Raw genomic sequence first — 7791 nt, forward strand, 5'->3', positions numbered from 1 at the left:
GGTAGAGTTGATGTGCTCGTAATAATGGAAGTGCAAAGGATTGTCAGCAGGTGTCCTGGTAGAACAAGTCATGTCCTTGAGCATCTCTGTCCTATGTGTCTCTTCAGTTTCTTATCAAGAAAGTATAGTCAGGGCACCTGGGTGGCTCAGTTGGTTAGGCGACCGATGTCAGCTCAGGTCATGATCTCACAGTTCGTGAGTTCGAGCCCTGCGTCGGACTCTGTGCTGACAGTTCAGAGCCTGGAGCCTGCTTCGGACTCTGTGTCTCCCTCTCTCTCTGCCCCTCCCCCACTTGTGCTCTGTCTCTCTCTCTCTCTCTCTCTCTGTCAAAAATAAAACATTAAAAAAATTTTTTTTAAGTAAAAAAAAATTTTTTTAAGAAAACATTAATTTGACCCTAATAATATGAGTAAAAATCAGATTTTTCATATTCTTATTTAGGGATGATGTATAATCCAAGTAACTTACTCTATTACCGTCATCATTTTTATCGACCTTGGAAATTTTTTCAGGTGTCCGTTCAAGAGAAGTAGATGTCTCTTCACAGACTTTATCCTTGGAGTTCTGCAAGTAAGTATCCAGGTAATATGGATGGGTCTCAAAATGATACAAGTGACCAAGGGAATTTGCAAATGTGGAGGCAGAATAATTCATGTGCTCAAAACATTTTCCACGATGTGTTTTTTTCAGGTTAACGTCAAGACCTCACGGTGACTTTACCAATGATAATGAATGTGGGACATTGCTGGAATGGAGGTGAGTGATCCTGTGGGTCTAAACCACAGCACATACCATCCAACTTTCATACATCAAGGTAAATGGTGAGTGTCCTTACACTTCCTGTTACCATGAATTTTTTGAAGGTGTGCGGGTAAGAAATGATAGAGTCCTTACCAATTCCAAAGACCCTGTTTCTCTGCTTTCTGTATTTCAGGAAATGTTCATTTTTAACCCTCTGAGTGTTGAGACTGCACGTATACAGGTATTTATCATGATATTGCCCGTGAAAGTCCTACCCATAGGCTATTTGCAGGTGTCCAATCATAGATTGATGGTCTTATCCGATACTGGTATTAACCTTGGATTACTTTAAGTATCCAGTAGAGTTGATGTGTCTCATGATGATGAAGTGAACACTGTTATTTGCAGGTTTCCTGGTAGGAAAAAGCTATGTCCTTCAACACACGCTCGTAATGTCTTTCCAGCTTCCAGTCACGAATTGATGAATCTAACATTGCTCATCAGTGGGGATGTTCCTAGTGTGCAGGTAAGTGATGACGTGGGCCTAGACCAGGCCATCCCATCTCCATCTAGCTGGGTAAGTGATGAAGGTTTCCCTAACAATTGTTACCATTTTTCTTTGCAAGTATTCAGGTAGGAAATAGTCCTTACCAATTCTGGAAACCCTGAGTTTTTTCTTTTTATATTTTAGAGAAAATTTTATTTTATTCTTGTGAGTGATGAGGGGTTGCCATATTCAGGTAATGATCATGATGTTTCTAACCCTAGCCGTAACCATGGAAATTTTGCATGTGTTTCATAATGAAATGTTGTTATATCTGATCGTGATCTTGACCTTGGTTGGAATACTGCAAATATTTAGGTGGAATTGATGTTCTACTAATGAAGGAAGCGTCTAAGGTAATTAATTTGAGGTTTCTTGCTGCAAGTTCTGTCTTTTTACACATCCCTAATGTGTTTTTCAGATTCCTGCCAAAAGATCAAGATGAAATCAATGGTTAATGGGGGACATTTCTGGTATCCAGATAGGTTATGATGTATACCTTCACCACATCAGACCATCTGATAGTCACATATCTAGGTAAGTGATATTGATGGGCTAAACTTGTTCTATGTGATTTATTTCAGGTATTCAGGTACAAAATGATAGTGTTTTATCAATTCTAGCAGTCATCTCAAAAGAGATGATGGTGTTTCTGACCATGGCATAGACCTTGGAGTACTGCAAGAATCCAGGTAGAGTTAAATGTTGGGTCGTGCGTAATGAAAAAGGCCATTTGCAGTATCCTAGTAGAAAAGGTGTATCTATAGACAGCTTTTTTACAACGTGTTTTTCAGGTTCTGGCAGTCATGAAATAACGGTGAACCTAAAAATCGTCATTAACAGAACCTTACCAGTAACCAAGTAAGTGATAAAGTGGGTCTTACGTCACTACAGACCATGTGATCTTCAGATATCTGAGGGAGCATGGTTTCCCTAACAGAGTGTCACTTTGTGTTTTTTGCAAGTGCCCTGTTAAGTCCTTTCCTAGTATACGTGTATGAGATTATGTGGCATTAACTCAATAGAGAGCTGCTTGTTTTTCATATATGCAAATGATGTTTTCAATACCATGTTAACTATGTTTTTGGCACGTGTGCAGTTCAGAAATTAATTTGACCCAAATAGTACTAGTAAGCATGAGATTTTAGCATCTTCTTATTCAGAGATGATGTGTTTTTATACACCCATAGTGGTAGATAGGCAGAAATCCAGGTAATTTATCACACTGTCCATCACCGCATTATTGACTGTGGGATTTTTGCAGGTATCCCTTCAAGAGAGGAAGGTGTCTCTTACTAGGGTTTAACCTCAGATTTCTGCCATTATCCAGGTAACGTTGTTGAATTTCAGTGATACGGTTGACCAAAGAATTTGCAGGTGTCCCTGTAGAATAGGATGTGTACCAAACACATTTTCCACAATTTTTTTTCAGGTTCATGTGACGACCTCCCTATGAGCCGGTTAGTGGTAGGTAATGATGTGTGCATAGCAGGTATTGAGGTAAGTGATAATGTGGGCCTAACCCCCAGTACAGATCATATGACCTTCATACATGTAAATAAGTGACGATGGTGTCCCTAACACTTGTGTTGCCATATATTTTCCAGGTACCCTGTTCAGGTCTTTGATAGTACAAAGGTATGAGATGATATAATATTAACTCATCGATGTTCTTATTTTCGACTATCTATGTAATTGTTTTTAAGACTCCTCCTTCCCTTGTTTTTGGCAAGTAGAAGTTAAATTAATTTGACCCTGTCCGTGGGGGACGGGAAGGGGGAAAACCTAGTTACACAGAGGGAGAGAGGCAAACTATAAGAGACTCTTAAATACAGAGAATGAACTGAGGGTTGATGGGGGGGGGGGGAATGGGTGATGGGCCTTGCGGAGGACGCTTGCTGGGATGAGCACTGGGTGTTGTATGTAAGCGATGAACCATGGGAATCTACCCCAAAAACCAAGAGCACACTATATACACTCCATGTCAGCCAACTTGACAATAAATTACATTTTTTTAATTAATTTTTGACCCTAATAATACTAGCAAGCAGTTTTTATTGTTTTCTTATCTGGAGATAACGTGTATTTCTCACTCATAGTGGTATGTCAGATATCTAAGTCACGTATCATATTTTTCTAACTGCATTATTAACCATGGAATGTTTGCAGGTATCCCTTCAAGAGAGGAAAGTGTGTCTGACTAGGGTTTAACTTCAGAGTTCTGGAAGTGTCCAGGTAATGTTTATGGGTCTCCAAAGGATACAAGTGACCAGGGAATTTGCAGGTGCATGGGTAGAATGAGACATGTCCCAAACGTAAACCACAGTATGTTTTTCAGAACATGCCAAGAGATCACAATGAGTCCATCTATAGCAGTTAATGGGGGGGACATCACTGGTATTAAGGTAAGTGCTGCTCTGGCCCTAACCCATGACACATACCATCTGATCTTCGTGTATTTAGGTAAGTGATGACATGTGCTGCCACTTTTTATTACCATGATTTTGTTACAGGTATTCAGGTAAGAAGGAAGAATCTTCCCAATTCTAGAGACTGTAAATTAAGAGATAATCGTGTCTCTACTGGTGAGATCAGCCTACCTAAGGTTACTGGTAGACTTAATGAGTCCCGCAGTGATACAAGGGACAAGGTTTTTACCAGGGTCCAGGTAATAAGAGTGTTGTCATATCACATCTGTTCAAGTGTGTTTTTCAGGTCACTGTTAAGATACGATGGTAAGCTTCATAAAGATGATGAAAGGGATTTTGTTTATATCCGGGGAAGTGATGATGATAGCCTTTTCCATGCAATAGACCATCTGATATTCAATATCTATGTAAGTACGGATGGTGCTCCTAACTTTGTGTTGCTGGGGGGTTTTTTTGTGTGTTTTTTGCAAGTATTCGGCTAAGAAATGATATCGTTAGGGGCGCCTGGGTGGCGCAGTCGGTTAAGCGTCCGACTTCAGCCAGGTCACGATCTCGCGGTCCGGGAGTTCGAGCCCCGCGTCGGGCTCTGGGCTGATGGCTCAGAGCCTGGAGCCTGTTTCCGATTCTGTGTCTCCCACTCTCTCTCTGCCCCTCCCCCGTTCATGCTCTGTCTCTCTCTGTCCCAAAAATAAATAAACGTTGAAAAAAAAAAAAATTAAAAAAAAAAAAAAAAGAAATGATATTGTTAGTCAATGCTAGTAAGCATTAGCCCTTTCTTTAAAATTTTTTAAATTTATTTGTTTTGAGAGAGAGAGAGAGAGAGAGAGAGAGCGAGCATGAGCGCAGGAAGGGCGGAAAGCGGGAGAGAGAAAGAATCCCAAGCAGGATCTGCAGTGTCAGCATGGAGCCCGATGCAGGGCTCGAACTCACGAAACATGAGATCATGACCTGAGCCGAAATCAAGAGTAGGACGTTTAATTGACTGAGCCCCCCAGGTGCCCCAGCCCTTATTATTTTAAAGCTTAGATACAACGTTTGTAAAACCTCAGTAGTGACAGAGATAACACAAGTGTCCAGGTAAGTTACTGACCATCTCCTATTTATTGACCATGGATTCTTACACTAGTCTTGTCGAGACAGTATTGTGTGTCTAACTGGAGGCTGACCTTGAACTCTGCAAGTTTCTAGGTAGATTTGATAGGCCTCATATATTCGATGGGATTTTGCAGGTGTTCAGGTAATACATGTATTCCTAACACAGTTTTTGCCATGAATTTTTGTAGAACCCAATCAAGAGATAATGGAAGGCCTTACATCCTCTCTTGATTAGATACCAGAAAAATCCCAAATTACCTACTGTGGTCACGAAGAGCACTGGGTGATGTATGGAATTGTTGAATCACTGTATTGTATGCCTGAAATTAATATTACACTGCATGTTAACTTTACCGGAATTAAAATGTAAAAAATACATATACAAGGGGATTCAAACACAATCCCAGTGAAAAAATGACCTATTCAAGTCATGGAACAAGATTTTCCATTTTCAATAGCTGCCTATGAAAAAAATCTTGCTCCAATTCCTAAAATGAGAAAAAGCAAAAAATAAAATCGAATGAATGAATGAATGAGTAAATAAATCAATACATATTGTTGTCAGTTGAACCATCATCTCTTGATTTGTATTTTTACAGACACCCGCTCAAGAGGAGATCATGTCTCTATTCAAGGGTCTTGTCCCTGGAGCTTTGCAGGTATCTGGATAAATTTTATGGTTACCTTTAAGTCTGTAGGGCTCAGTAGGTTTTTAGGTGTCCAGGTTATAGAATTATCCGTAAACAACTGGGGAGAACCTCAAGTGGTATTGAAGGCGAAGTTTTGCTTGTGTTCAAGTACAAGTTAATGGTGTTTATACCACAGTTAGAGCTCATGAGATTTTGCAGATACCCAGGTAGACAATGTTGTTGGTGTTCTTAAGCCAACATAGTGACCATGTTTATTTTTAAGTATTCTTAAGTTGTAAGCAGTGATCAGGGACATTTTGCAGATATCCTGTCACACTGTGAAGGTGTCTCTAACTAAGGTGTTTTTCTTGGAAATTTGTAGGTGTCCAGGTAATGTGTCCCTAATCCAGATAACGATCATGGGATTTTGCAGTTATCCAAGCAAGAGACGACATGCCCCTGCCATGATCTTGATTCCCCTGCACATGTCTAGGTATCCAGGTAAGAGATGGTATTTGTCTGATTATGTTAGTGGCCCGGGGGCTTTTACTGGTCTGCAGGCAGATGATGCATATGTCTGTCTCTAGAGTGCTGACCTTTGAATTTTACATGTATCCAGGTAAGAGTTGATCTGTCCCTTACCGTGCTAGTGGTGTTAGGATATTTTAGTTCAGATAAGCAGTGGTAGTATGTCCTTAACCATGTTAGTTACCACGAGATTTTGCAGGTATCCAGGTAAGATACCCTGTATCTACAACATATTATTTCTCTTCAGACTTTTAAGGTATTCTGGGAAGAGATGATGGTCCTAACCACACTAATGACGACAGAAACTTGCACATATCCACTCAAGAGACGATGGCATCTCCGTCAACATTGGTGGCTGTGGAAGAAATGGAATGCTTTTTTTTTTTTTTTTTTTTTTTTGGAACTATATAATTTGTTAAAAGAATTTTGACATTCAATGACTAGTAAATGTTATTCGAAATTGTATTTTGTTCTATCCATTTCTTGATTCACTTTCTCCATAATGACATTTGCACGAGGCATCTTAGGCTCACGTTTATGAAATATTTTAATATCTTGGGGCCATCGATACAGACCCACTTCATCTGAAATGTGGTTATTCCTAACCACACTAGGAAAACTAGGCTGTCGACCCAATTCTTCATTAAAAGCGTTGGGGGGCAGGGGCGGGGGCGCCTGGGTGGCTCAGTCGGTTGAGCATCCGACTTCAGCTCAGGTCATGATCTCGTTGTTCATGAGTTCGAGCCCCACGTCGGGCTCTGTACTGACAGCTCAGAGCCTGGAGCCTGTTTTAGCTTCTGTGTCTCCCTTTCTCTCTGCCCCTCCCCCATTCATGTTCTGTCTCTCTCTCTCTCTCAAAAATAAATAAGCATTAAAAAAAGAACTTAGAAAAAAAGGGTTTGGGGGAACCAAGGAAGAAGAATATTGGTATACATATTTTGGAGAAAAAAACATTTGTATCACCCTCCTGATATGAATAGGCATTAGATGGTATGTTAGAAAAAAATATATGAATCGTGATAGAGATTAATGGGGAACTTGAATATCTCTTACCTAATTTTCAGTTATTAAATTACTTAGTTTATATCATTACCATATAGAAAATGAGAGCTGAGTAAGAATTTGATGATCATTGGGGTGCCTGGGTGGCTCAGTCGGTAAAGGGTCCGACTCTTGTTTTCAACTCAGGTCATGATCTCATGGTTCATGAGTTCAAGCCCCACATCAGGCTCTGCACTGATGGCCCAGAGCCTGCTTGGGATATTCTCTCTCTCTCTCTCTCTCTCTCTCTCTGCCCTTCCCTGCTTGCATGCTCTCTCTCTCTCAAAATAAATATATAAACTTTAAAAAACAAAAGAATTTGCGGAGTACGGGGAGGTTAATCAAGGTCACACAGCTGTCTAGTCGTGAAGTGCACTTTCCACTACCCTGCTTTCCTGGTTTGAAAACCTGAGACCAATTAAAAAGCAATAAAGCAAGTGTCCAGGCGCTTGTTAGAATCCATATAGCTCAGGAAATGTACATCCAATTGGCCAGACTCTTCATCGTGTGCTTTGCTTTTTTGTTCATGTAGTCAGTATAAAATTCTCCTTGTCCCTGGGTCTCTGTCCTAAACCCCCAGCTACAGATGTCTCCAGTGAAGGGAAGCAACCTAGTCTGAATTGCAATTCAGCCGAGTGGGATCCCTGTGAACTTCCATTCTCCTCTGATAGAACCGTCCTGCGATCCATTTACAACCATTGTTCATCTAAGTATGGAACCACCACTCTCTATTTCGACACCATGGAACATATGTCAGAGCAAGACCTGGTAGGTCTAATTCCAT

At 40.5% G+C, this 7791-nt stretch overlaps 2 long non-coding RNA genes across 2 annotated transcripts; both read left to right on the forward strand.

The window, feature by feature from the left end:
- The first annotated feature begins 447 nt into the window (after positions 1 to 447).
- On the forward strand, positions 448 to 4192 carry LOC123594286. Its single transcript, XR_006710740.1, has 3 exons — positions 448 to 570; positions 691 to 1822; positions 3455 to 4192. It is a non-coding gene; the product is annotated as an uncharacterized LOC123594286 (long non-coding RNA).
- A 459-nt stretch (positions 4193 to 4651) lies between these two features.
- Positions 4652 to 6431, forward strand: LOC123594861. Its single transcript, XR_006710910.1, has 3 exons — positions 4652 to 5468; positions 5821 to 5939; positions 6214 to 6431. It is a non-coding gene; the product is annotated as an uncharacterized LOC123594861 (long non-coding RNA).
- Positions 6432 to 7791: the final 1360 nt, after the last annotated feature.

The sequence above is a fragment of the Leopardus geoffroyi genome, chromosome X (assembly GCF_018350155.1).
Source record: "Leopardus geoffroyi isolate Oge1 chromosome X, O.geoffroyi_Oge1_pat1.0, whole genome shotgun sequence".
In the NCBI taxonomy this organism is placed as follows: domain Eukaryota; kingdom Metazoa; phylum Chordata; class Mammalia; order Carnivora; family Felidae; genus Leopardus; species Leopardus geoffroyi.